The sequence below is a fragment of the Drosophila obscura genome, unplaced genomic scaffold, assembly GCF_018151105.1.
Source record: "Drosophila obscura isolate BZ-5 IFL unplaced genomic scaffold, ASM1815110v1 contig_87, whole genome shotgun sequence".
Classification (NCBI taxonomy): Eukaryota; Metazoa; Arthropoda; class Insecta; order Diptera; family Drosophilidae; genus Drosophila; species Drosophila obscura.
The window spans coordinates 2,617,969-2,627,428 of record NW_024542880.1 but is presented as its reverse complement, the minus strand read 5'-3'; the positions used below and the strand labels follow the sequence as shown (position 1 = coordinate 2,627,428).

General features: G+C 50.8%; 1 pseudogene; it reads right to left on the bottom strand.

The window, feature by feature from the left end:
• Nucleotides 1-4,450: 4,450 nt before the first annotated feature.
• On the bottom strand, nt 4,451-6,597 carry LOC121405257 (annotated as a pseudogene).
• Between the last annotated feature and the right edge of the window lie 2,863 nt (nt 6,598-9,460).

Here is a 9,460-nt window from a genome sequence, read left to right as displayed (position 1 = left end):
GCTTGCGGTTTGCTGGTGTTGGCCTTGGATTCGTGTTCTCCGTTGTGGGCCGGCGTTTCGTTTTCGTTGCCATTGGTTTGGGTGTCAAGTGCTGCGTTGCGTTATTGGGTGTCGTGAGCGTTGGTGTAGGTCGTGAACGTGGTGGCGTTGTGGTTGGCGTCAGTTTCTGGCTTCTGGTTGCGGGGCCTGGTATGTGATTGGTCGGATCTTCGGGTGCAGTTGGCGTGACCGACTGATTGCTTAGTTGCAGTTGGGTGCCTCCGAATTTGATCCTCATCTAGAAATGCTTGGATCTGCGGGGCTAAGTCTGGCGGCCACGGCTCCGGGACTGGTTCAGGCTCATGTTCTGTTGGGTCGGCGGCTTTGGAGTCAAGTGGTTGGCGGGGGTCTTCGGGTAAGAGGGTTGTGTCGAAGGCGCTGGGCGTTTCATTCCTCCGTTGGTAGTCGCTTATGTGGGTGACGATGGGTGTGGTGTCGACCATGGGTATGATGTTTTGGTATGCCGGGTGTAGTACTCGTGTTATACTACAGCCAGACTGGTACGTGAAAAGGTGAGTCGCGATGACACCCCTGGTATCGCAGCAACGACTTGTGTGGGCGAGGAAGATCTCGGACATGGCTCTAGGCATGGCTCGTTGCATGGCGCTTAAAATCATGTCAGTACGCGGAAGGTACTCCATTGTGTGGGCGAGGATCGGTGTGGCGTCGGCCGTGGGTACGACAGGGCTGCGGTCGGTGTATCGTGGGGCCATCGTACTGGTTTCCGGGCCCGCGTTGAGGGGCTCTGTGGATATCAGTTCAATTATGGGCCCCGACCAGGGTGGGGTCAGCGTGGCTGTTTCCCTTGTTGCTGAGCTGTTGATCTGTTGCTGCCGTTGTCGGTATCGATGTTGTTGTCTTGGTTCAGGTCGATTGTCGTCTCTGAGGGTGTTTCTATGTTCACTTTCTCCTGGGAGGAGAGGGTACTTACATGCTCTGTTGCTGGACTTCGACCTGGGCTTCCCGTGTCGAGCGCCGGGTTCCAGTGCGTTAGTGCTTGTCTCGTGGGTGAGATTCTCGTAGTTTCTTTTGGATATGTGTCCCCTGTGGTTGGCCTAGGACGCGGTTGCTCCTTAGTGGCCGTGGGACTCGTTTTCCCGGTTGCTTGATTGTTGTTTCGTGTTGTTGGCTTCATGTTCGTGGACCGGCGCTTTGCCTCTGCTGGGGCTGGGCTGGGTGTCTTGTTCTTCGTGGTGATCTGGGTCGTTTTGTTCGTTGGGGTAGGTCGTGGTCGTGTGTTCGCTGAGGTTTGTATGGGTGTCATGTTGGCGTTGCTGGGTGCCGGAATCGTTGGGATAGGTTGCGGACGTATGACGGCCGCCGTTGGCTTCGGTTTCTGGTGTCGGGGTTCGTTGCCTTGTGCTCTGTTGGTCGGAACGGTGTGGATATGTGGTGTGGGGCACTGATCTCGTAATTGTAGAAGTGTGGTACCGCACTGGATCGTTGTTTCAATGGCGCATAGGAAGTCCATGCCGACGATAACTTGGTCCAACATGTTTGGTAGGACAAGGAGGGGTATTTGAACTTCTCTTTGATCCATCCTGATGTGCGCCAGTAGAATCTGGGTGATCTCTCTGACCGAGCCGTCGGCCAGGCGTATGCGGACGCATGCATCTTGCAGGTTGGTGTTGTTGTCTAGTTGTCGGGCGAGGTTTGCACTGATAAAGCTTCGGGATGCCCCTGTGTCGACGGTGGCTTCCGTTGCCTGTCCTCCTATGGTTACCATTGCCACTATCCGGTTCTCGTTCATGTGTAGCGGGGTTTTTATTCGTGGATCGGGGCAGTCGTCGTTCCCGGCTGATCCCGTGTCAGTCGAGGACGCGAGTCGTTTCCCGACGTGTTCTGGCGACAGCAATCGATGGTCCGGGTGCCGCGCTTGCCACATTCCCAGCCGGGGCAGTCGTCGTTCCCGGCTGATCCCGTGTCAGTCGAGGACGCGAGTCGTTTCCCGACGTGTTCTGGCGACAGCAATCGATGGTCCGGGTGCCGCGCTTGCCACATTCCCAGCAGAATAGGATCGAGGGATTTTGGCATTTATATGCCGCATGCCCTGCTTCACCACACCGGCGACAGGCTGCGCGTGGGTTGGCGATGGGGGTCGTGATCATGTGAGTCCCAATGAGGCTTCCGGAATGGTGTCCGATTGGAGTCGCCGCTCCTTTGATCTGTAGCCGGCCGTGCGTATCTGGGCGTGTGTCGTGGCGGTGCGAGAGTGCTCGGGATGGTCCGCTCTTGAATACTCTCAAACTCCTTGGCCAGCAGTGTTAGCTGTGACAAGTCCTGCAGTTCGTGGCGGCGCACGTACATCTGGTAGGCAGGGAGGGCGTTCTCGTAGATCCTGTTTAGTTCCTTGGCTGCGTCGTACCCAGCGTGGTGCATAAGTAGACGTATCTCGATGAGGAAATCTTTGAACAGTTCCCCAGCCACTTGCTTGCGGGCTCGGATCCGGTCTTCCAATTGTTCAAAATACCGTGGTGGCAAGAAGAACGTTAAGAATTCCTGGCGGAAATTTTCCCATGAGGAACTTTGTAGGCGGCTGGTGCGGAACCATCGGCTGGCCCGGTCTGTGAGAAGTTCGGCCATGGCCCGCGGCAGCTGGTTTGTGTCCACGCCATACGAAAGCGCGCGTTCTTCGAGCAGCTCGATGAATGATAGAGGATCATCTTGGCCGTCAAACTGGATTCCCCACTTTCGGATGCGTTCCGCCATTGGTGCAGCGTGGTTGCAGTGGTGCCCTTCCATGGGTCGGTCGATCGCTGGCAAGACCCTCGGTCCGGGTGCAGGGTGGGTCTCTGTAGCTAGGGGCCTTGGAAACGGGGCTGCAGGAGTGCGGTATTCAGTGGCTGCGGGGACTCGTAATCCGGTCTTAGGATCCATTTGGCGAGTGTCGGATGGTCCAGGAGTAGTGGGGAGTGGTGACTTGGAACGAGAGCGTGAGGCTGGCTTGGCATAGTGCCTCTCGAACTCTCCAAGGCGGACCAAGGCTTCTTGCGCGAGTGGCCCGGCGACTAGAGCGGCAAATTTCTTTCGGCGTTCATCGACCGTTCCTTCGCTGCCGAAGCCGAATTCTTCGGCGAGGACTTCTAGTTCGTCCCGACGGAGTTTGTGGATCCAGCTGGTGCTGACCCCTGGATTGGAAAAGTGTCCCGCAGGGTATGCTTCCTCTGGTTGTTCATCGTCGTGATGTTCCATGTTGATTTCTGTTGATTTTTGGCAATGAGTCACTGTTACACGGCACTTTTAGGATCGGCACTGCGTATTTTCGCGTTTGCTTTCGCGCCCGGATTATGTAAGTGCGCGGACTTGTTATTGATTCAATTTTCTTTTTGATGGCAGTGGGTCTTTAATCCACGAAGTCCCTGATTTCGGTTTTCTTGAAGTTTCCACGAAAAATCCTTTAAAGTCCCTGCTCGGGCGCCACTTGTAATGTCCTATCTCAGGCTGAGGTATGCATCAGTCTGTCCAGGGTCCTGAATTACAAGATATTTCTAATTCACGAGGACTTTATTGGGAAAAACGGGGACTTTGTCAGCAACTGAAATAGAAATCACAATACTTTTTGGTTTTTTTAATTTTAATGGGTTTCTTTTTTCTTCCGTATTATTATTCTACCCGGTCATGTTATGTATTATGTTATTTTTAATTGTTCTACGACGCGTATGGTGGTTTGACTTGCGTGTTTGTTATTTGCCTGACTGCTATGTCTGGCCTGTCCTCGCTGCCTGCGATTGACTGCCTCCTACGAGGGCTGGTGAACTGCCCTCCTACGATGGCTGGTGGACTGCCTTTTTATAGATCGGCCGGCCTTCCATGAATGTCTTATAGATATCTTATTTCTACTCCAGACCGTGGGAAGGGTTCTTACATAAATCTCTCTGGCCGAATTATAGTCAGCGCGTGCAGACGGGCTGATCGGTAACAGAAGGTTACCTAATCATTAGCCCTGTAGTCAGTGTCCAATATCCCCGGTAAGGAGAGTCGGAGACTGCTGACTGGCTCGCGCATGTGGGGGTTTTGCCCGGTAATCGAGGGTTACCTAAGCAATCGCCTCCCAACAAGTGTCCAATGTCCCAGGTAAGGTGATCGGTGTGCACCGGTACCGTGGGAAAGGAATGTACTTTAGGGAAATTTGAGGTTTTACTTAGCGTTTATTTATACGGTTATACATGTAGAGATATTTTCAACTTAAAGATAGGTGTTCCTGTGTTGTGACGAACCATGGGGACCCATGGTTCGTTACAAGTCACCGAACTGCATGTAAGCAATTGATCAATGAGCATCACCATGCGACGATCTACCCCCAGGTCAGTCAGGGCCTCCGTGATAGCCTCTGGTATGACGTTGTTAAAAGCTCCGTCGATATCTAGGAAAACTATTAAGGTGTAGAGCTTTCTCTACTGTCGAGATTACTTCATGGAGTGCCGTTTCCGTGGATTTTCCTTTTCGGTAGGCATGTTGTTTGCCTGACAGCCACTGAGGATTTATGGTTGTTCTCAGATGTAGCCCGACTAGTCTCTCAAAGGTTTTGAGAAAAAAGGACGATAGACTGATTGGTCTGAAGTCCTTTGGGCCCCCTGCTATGGGGATAAAGACTATATTCGCCTTAAGCCAGGCGTGAGGAATTTTTCCCACTACCAGTATCTTCCTGAAGATGCATTGGAACCAGTTAATGGCTGAGTCTCCGGCTTTTTGTAATTGAGCCGGAATGACCTGGTCGGCACCAGGTGATTTGAAGGAACTAAAGCTATTTATTGCCCAGCTGATGTTCGTTTATGTGAGGATGTGCGCCATCGATGTTGCTGGGACATCAGTGGGGGGGTCTGCCGGCTCGATGGTTGCGCACCCTGGAAAATGTGTATCGAGTAGAATATGTAGGGATTTCTCACAAGAGTTAGTCCACGTACCATCCATTCTTTTGAGGTACCCCAACGAGGGGGTTGTTTTTGAGAGGAACTTACGGAGCCTTGCGGCTTCCGACGTCTCCTCAATGTCAGTTTCAGTTTCTCTCCTAGTTTCCCTCTTATATAGGGCTAGCTTACTCTTGTAGTTTGCCCAGTGCTACTCCTCGTTGTGGCTTTTAGCTCTATTGAAAAGAGTCCTGCAGCTTTTACGTAAGATATCTATTTGTTCTGACCATCAGGGGGGTTTCTTTTTTGGTTGAGGGGCATGCTGCCGTGAAGGCTTTATTGCATGCTTCCGTGAAATTGTCCACTAGACTTGAACTTTATATATATCCCAGTTGGCTTTCCTGGGGTTTATGTAGTCAGTGGGTTTAGGGTTTTCGAGAGATAGGACTGTCTCGATATACCTATGATCAGAGAAGGAGTGTTCCTCTAGGACTTTCCTACTCTTAATTATGTCTGACAGTTTGTCAGACATTTAAGTGAGGTCGATAACCTCCTGCCGGTTTTTATAATCAAGATGGGATCGCTCCCCCGATTACAAATAAACAGATTCGAGTTTAGGATGAAGCTGAAAAGTGGCTCACCCCTTACATTTGTGTCCGAGCTCCCCCATTGAGTGTGGTGAGCGTTGGCATCGCAGCCTATTATGAGGTCTGAGCGACCTCTCGCTGTCGCTGGCTAGCTTGCGAACGAGGTCACTTGGAGGATCGATTTCCTCGTGGGCCATGTAGGACGACACCAGTCTAAGGTGTATCCCCTGTATCTCTATGCTAGCCGCCATGTTGTCACCGTTGCTAAAATTGTGGAGCAGAAAGATATTTAGGTGTCTTTTTGCAAGTATGCAGGTACGAGTTTTACCTTCCGTTTGGGCTACGGTAAGCTTGTAGTCCTTCGTCGCTAATCCACAGATCTTGCCTCCTACCACCCAAGGCTCCTGGATTAGGACTACGTCGACACAACAGGTTTGGTTTGGTTTCAAGCGGAGTATGAGAGCAGCAGATGCTGCCTTACAGCGGTGGAGATCGATCTGCAGAAGTCTTAGAAACATCGTTAGGATCAATCTCCACCACTGTCGTGTCGGCGTCCGAGTCGTCGGTGACCTGCCCGTCCTCGCAACACAAGCCTCGAACTCCTTCATGAGGGTCGAGTCCGTGAGGTAGCCATCCTGTTCCGGCCCCAGCTCATCATCGGGTGCTTCGATCTCCGAGGCCACCTCCTGCTCGACTGGCTTGTCGACAGGACGGGACTCGGGCCTCGCTGCGACCGACTTGTACACCTTGATGGTGACCGAGCTGAAGCCGAAGTTCAGCTCACTCTTAGCGGCCTCGATCGGGGCCAGCGACTCCTTGTTGAGGCTGACCACCACTTGGTTTGTGGGGCCCTGCGTCGCCTCAACTTTCACTACCTTCCAGTCCTTGGTAGGTAGATGTGGTTTGCATCGCTGCAACATCTTGGGGTTGCGCTCCGGCTCCTTTATTGAGGCGGGCACCCAGATTCTGGCCCTCGGTCTACTGGGCACTTCGCTCCAGTCTACCGCGACGTGCTTCGCTCCTGGGTAGACCTCTTCGACTTGCGCTACCGGTGCTTTGTACAACTGTACGGAGCGCTCGTCTTCGCAGGCTACGATCTTTGTGTTGCCCTGGAACCATCCCATGTCCTTACAGGTTGGGGGTGGCCCAGGGTCCTTCTCCAGCAGCTCGAAGCAGCGGTCGGCCAATGCCGCTTCCACCCACTTCCACTGGTTCCTTGGAATCCTTCCATCTGCACTGCCTCTATCCAGGACACCAATAAGTGTCCTTTCTTTGGCAATCTGTGCGAAGGATATATTTGCCTGGACCCTTGAGCGCTTCGCAGCAGGTCCTGGCGTCTCCTGGGAGCGTTGCCTTTTAGACTGAGGAACCTCCCTTGGTGGCTTCATGTTGAAGTCTGGTAGCACCGCAGTGGCACACTCCACCTTCTTCAGCCAGTCGGCCGACGGGCTGGTCTCTGTGCTCACATTCTTCCGACGGAGTATTTGGCCTGCACCACTATTTTCGGCATATGTGTATTTGGCTTGGGCACTAGTCGACGGCAAATCGTCTCCCTCCACTTTACCAGAAGGTCGGGCAGCCGCAGCATTGCTTAGCTACCTCTCCAAGGTTTCCGTTTTGGGTTTTAAAGTGCCGCCCACCCCTGATTCGGGATGGGACCCACCGAGTTCGTACCGGTACCTTCCACCGAGCAGGATTTACCTGCGATTGAGCGGGTTAGGCCAGGCTTTTGGGCCACTGCCTTCCCCTGCTTGAGATTGCTCCCTGTTGACATTTGGGGAGTGCCAGTCTCATTTGTTTTTTTTGTGCTTTTGTCGTTTTTTGTTATTTGTTGCTTGTTATTCAGCCCGAGCAGAGATCCACGTTGCCCAGGTCAGGCATCATTAGAACAGGGGGCAGCCAAGTCCCTGAGCTCTCCGTTTGCGACTGGGCTATTTTTTATACCGGGCCCCCAGCCAGTCTGATTCTTGGCACGGGTCGAGTGACACCTTAGTCCGGCCCGGTGTGAGGTGAGTGTTGGGGTTGGGATGTGGGTAGGTAATGTGTAGGGATGGGAGTGTGTGAGCTACTTAATGAGAGGCGGCATCACAAGCACATCGTCAGTTTTGCTGCTTCGCGAACACCCGCTGGCTGTCCGGGGCTGCTTATTTTCGGTACTCTCCCTCAGAGCCAACTTAGTTGCTTCTCTTTGGGATGCCTGCTTATTCACAGCTGACCTACCCACTAGGGTAGGCCATTCGCTATCCGCAACCTGCGACCCATCCGGTGGCCTCAGCTAGGTCCCCTCTGAGCCACCTCAGAGCCCAATAGGTTCATCGGAGACGTTCACATAACTTAAGTATCTTATATCTGGTTGCATAGAACTTTATGCTTTGTTAAGCTTTCAAATTCAAATTTAATACTTTTTTGCGGTATTTCTTCCCGAAATTTTGACTTTAAAAACTCAGGATAAAAACTCTTGGCATAAATGTTTGGTTTAATATAGACGCATTAATTGGGCGTCGTAAAAGGTATCGTTTGTTAGAATCGATCGATAAACGGCAAAGTTGCAGCCGTTTGACCAAAACCACTCAAAACTCATTTTACCTACAATATTTTTAAGATTAGTGATGAATTGGCTATCTTCCATTGTCATTAGAATCAGATTCTCTTATGAGAGTCCACACACAGTCGCCTAACATATTCTCATTCCAAACACCTTGATATTGTCGTTCCTTACCTTTTAATTGTTGGTGAAATCTCTCTCCGTGTTCATCACTAACGTCCCCTAGGTTTGTCGGAAAAAAGTCGAAGTGGGAGTGCAGAAAATGGATTTGTCATGTTGGCTCGAATTTTTTCATAATTCTCAATTAGGTCTTGAACGATATTAAGGCAATCATCACTTTTGCTGTTACCAAAAAAGCCAGTCGGAATGAGTTCCAAGCTGCTTTTTCATTCGTAGATAACAAATTTTCAAATCCATCATCTTTTAGCAGTTTTTAAATTTGGGGGCCATCAAATACGCCTGTTTTAACTTTTTCCAGCGACAGATGTGGAAAAACAGTTCTTAGGTAACTGATCGATTTACCTTCCTTATCCAGTGCTTTAACAAAATTTTTCATTAGTCCCAGCTTAATGTGTAATGGTGGTAAAATGACGTCTTCAACCTTCACGAGAGCTGCATTTTGTGTGTTGTAATTCGCCAATGTATTTTCCCCCCGTTTTGGCCAGAGTTTTGTTGAGTAATGCTCACTTCAGCTCTACTTTCCCATGGGCACAGGAAGAAACAGTATTTTGTGTAACCCCCTGTAAGATACCTATTTCAGGCTGGGATATGCATCAGCCTGTCCAAGGTCCTCTACAAGAAATTTGTAGATTGTATGGGAACTTCAGGTTCGGTGCTGGCCTTGAAAGGTCCGAAAGAGCAGTAGGCACGGTGGGAGAATTGATGACGCGATAATTTCTGTTGGTTTTGGTTATTATTAAATGCTTTTATTTGTGTTTTCTTGTGTACAATTCGAGACCTGCTGGTCTTGCTAGAAGTGCTGTGAGCTGGTGGACTGCTTCGGGTAGTGTCTTGAGTTGGTGACTGTCTAGTGCAGTGTCTTTTGTTCTTGGCCTCTTGTGTTCGGGCTGAAGTACTGCCTAGTGCAGTGTCTTGGGCTTGGGCTGAGACCCGGAAATAAGTGCTTATTGCTAACTTATGATTATTGGGTGGCAATAATAGTGGGGCGTGGTAAGTGGGTCGAAGCTTGGTGCTTCGTTGACAATTGTTAGTGGGTCAGTGGGTTTTGATGAGACTGCATCGCGGTAGGTGCGGGATGCAATTGAGAATTGGGTTTCGAAATGGGGTTTGGCGAAATGGGGTTTTGCGAAATGGGGTTTTGCTAAATAAGATGACGCCAAGAAGTAGATGACCGAGAATTTCGTGCTTTTTTCGCTGATTGCGAAATATTGCAGAATGGGTAGAGTTGTTGATCGAGAGTTCTTAATTTTAGTAATTACGTG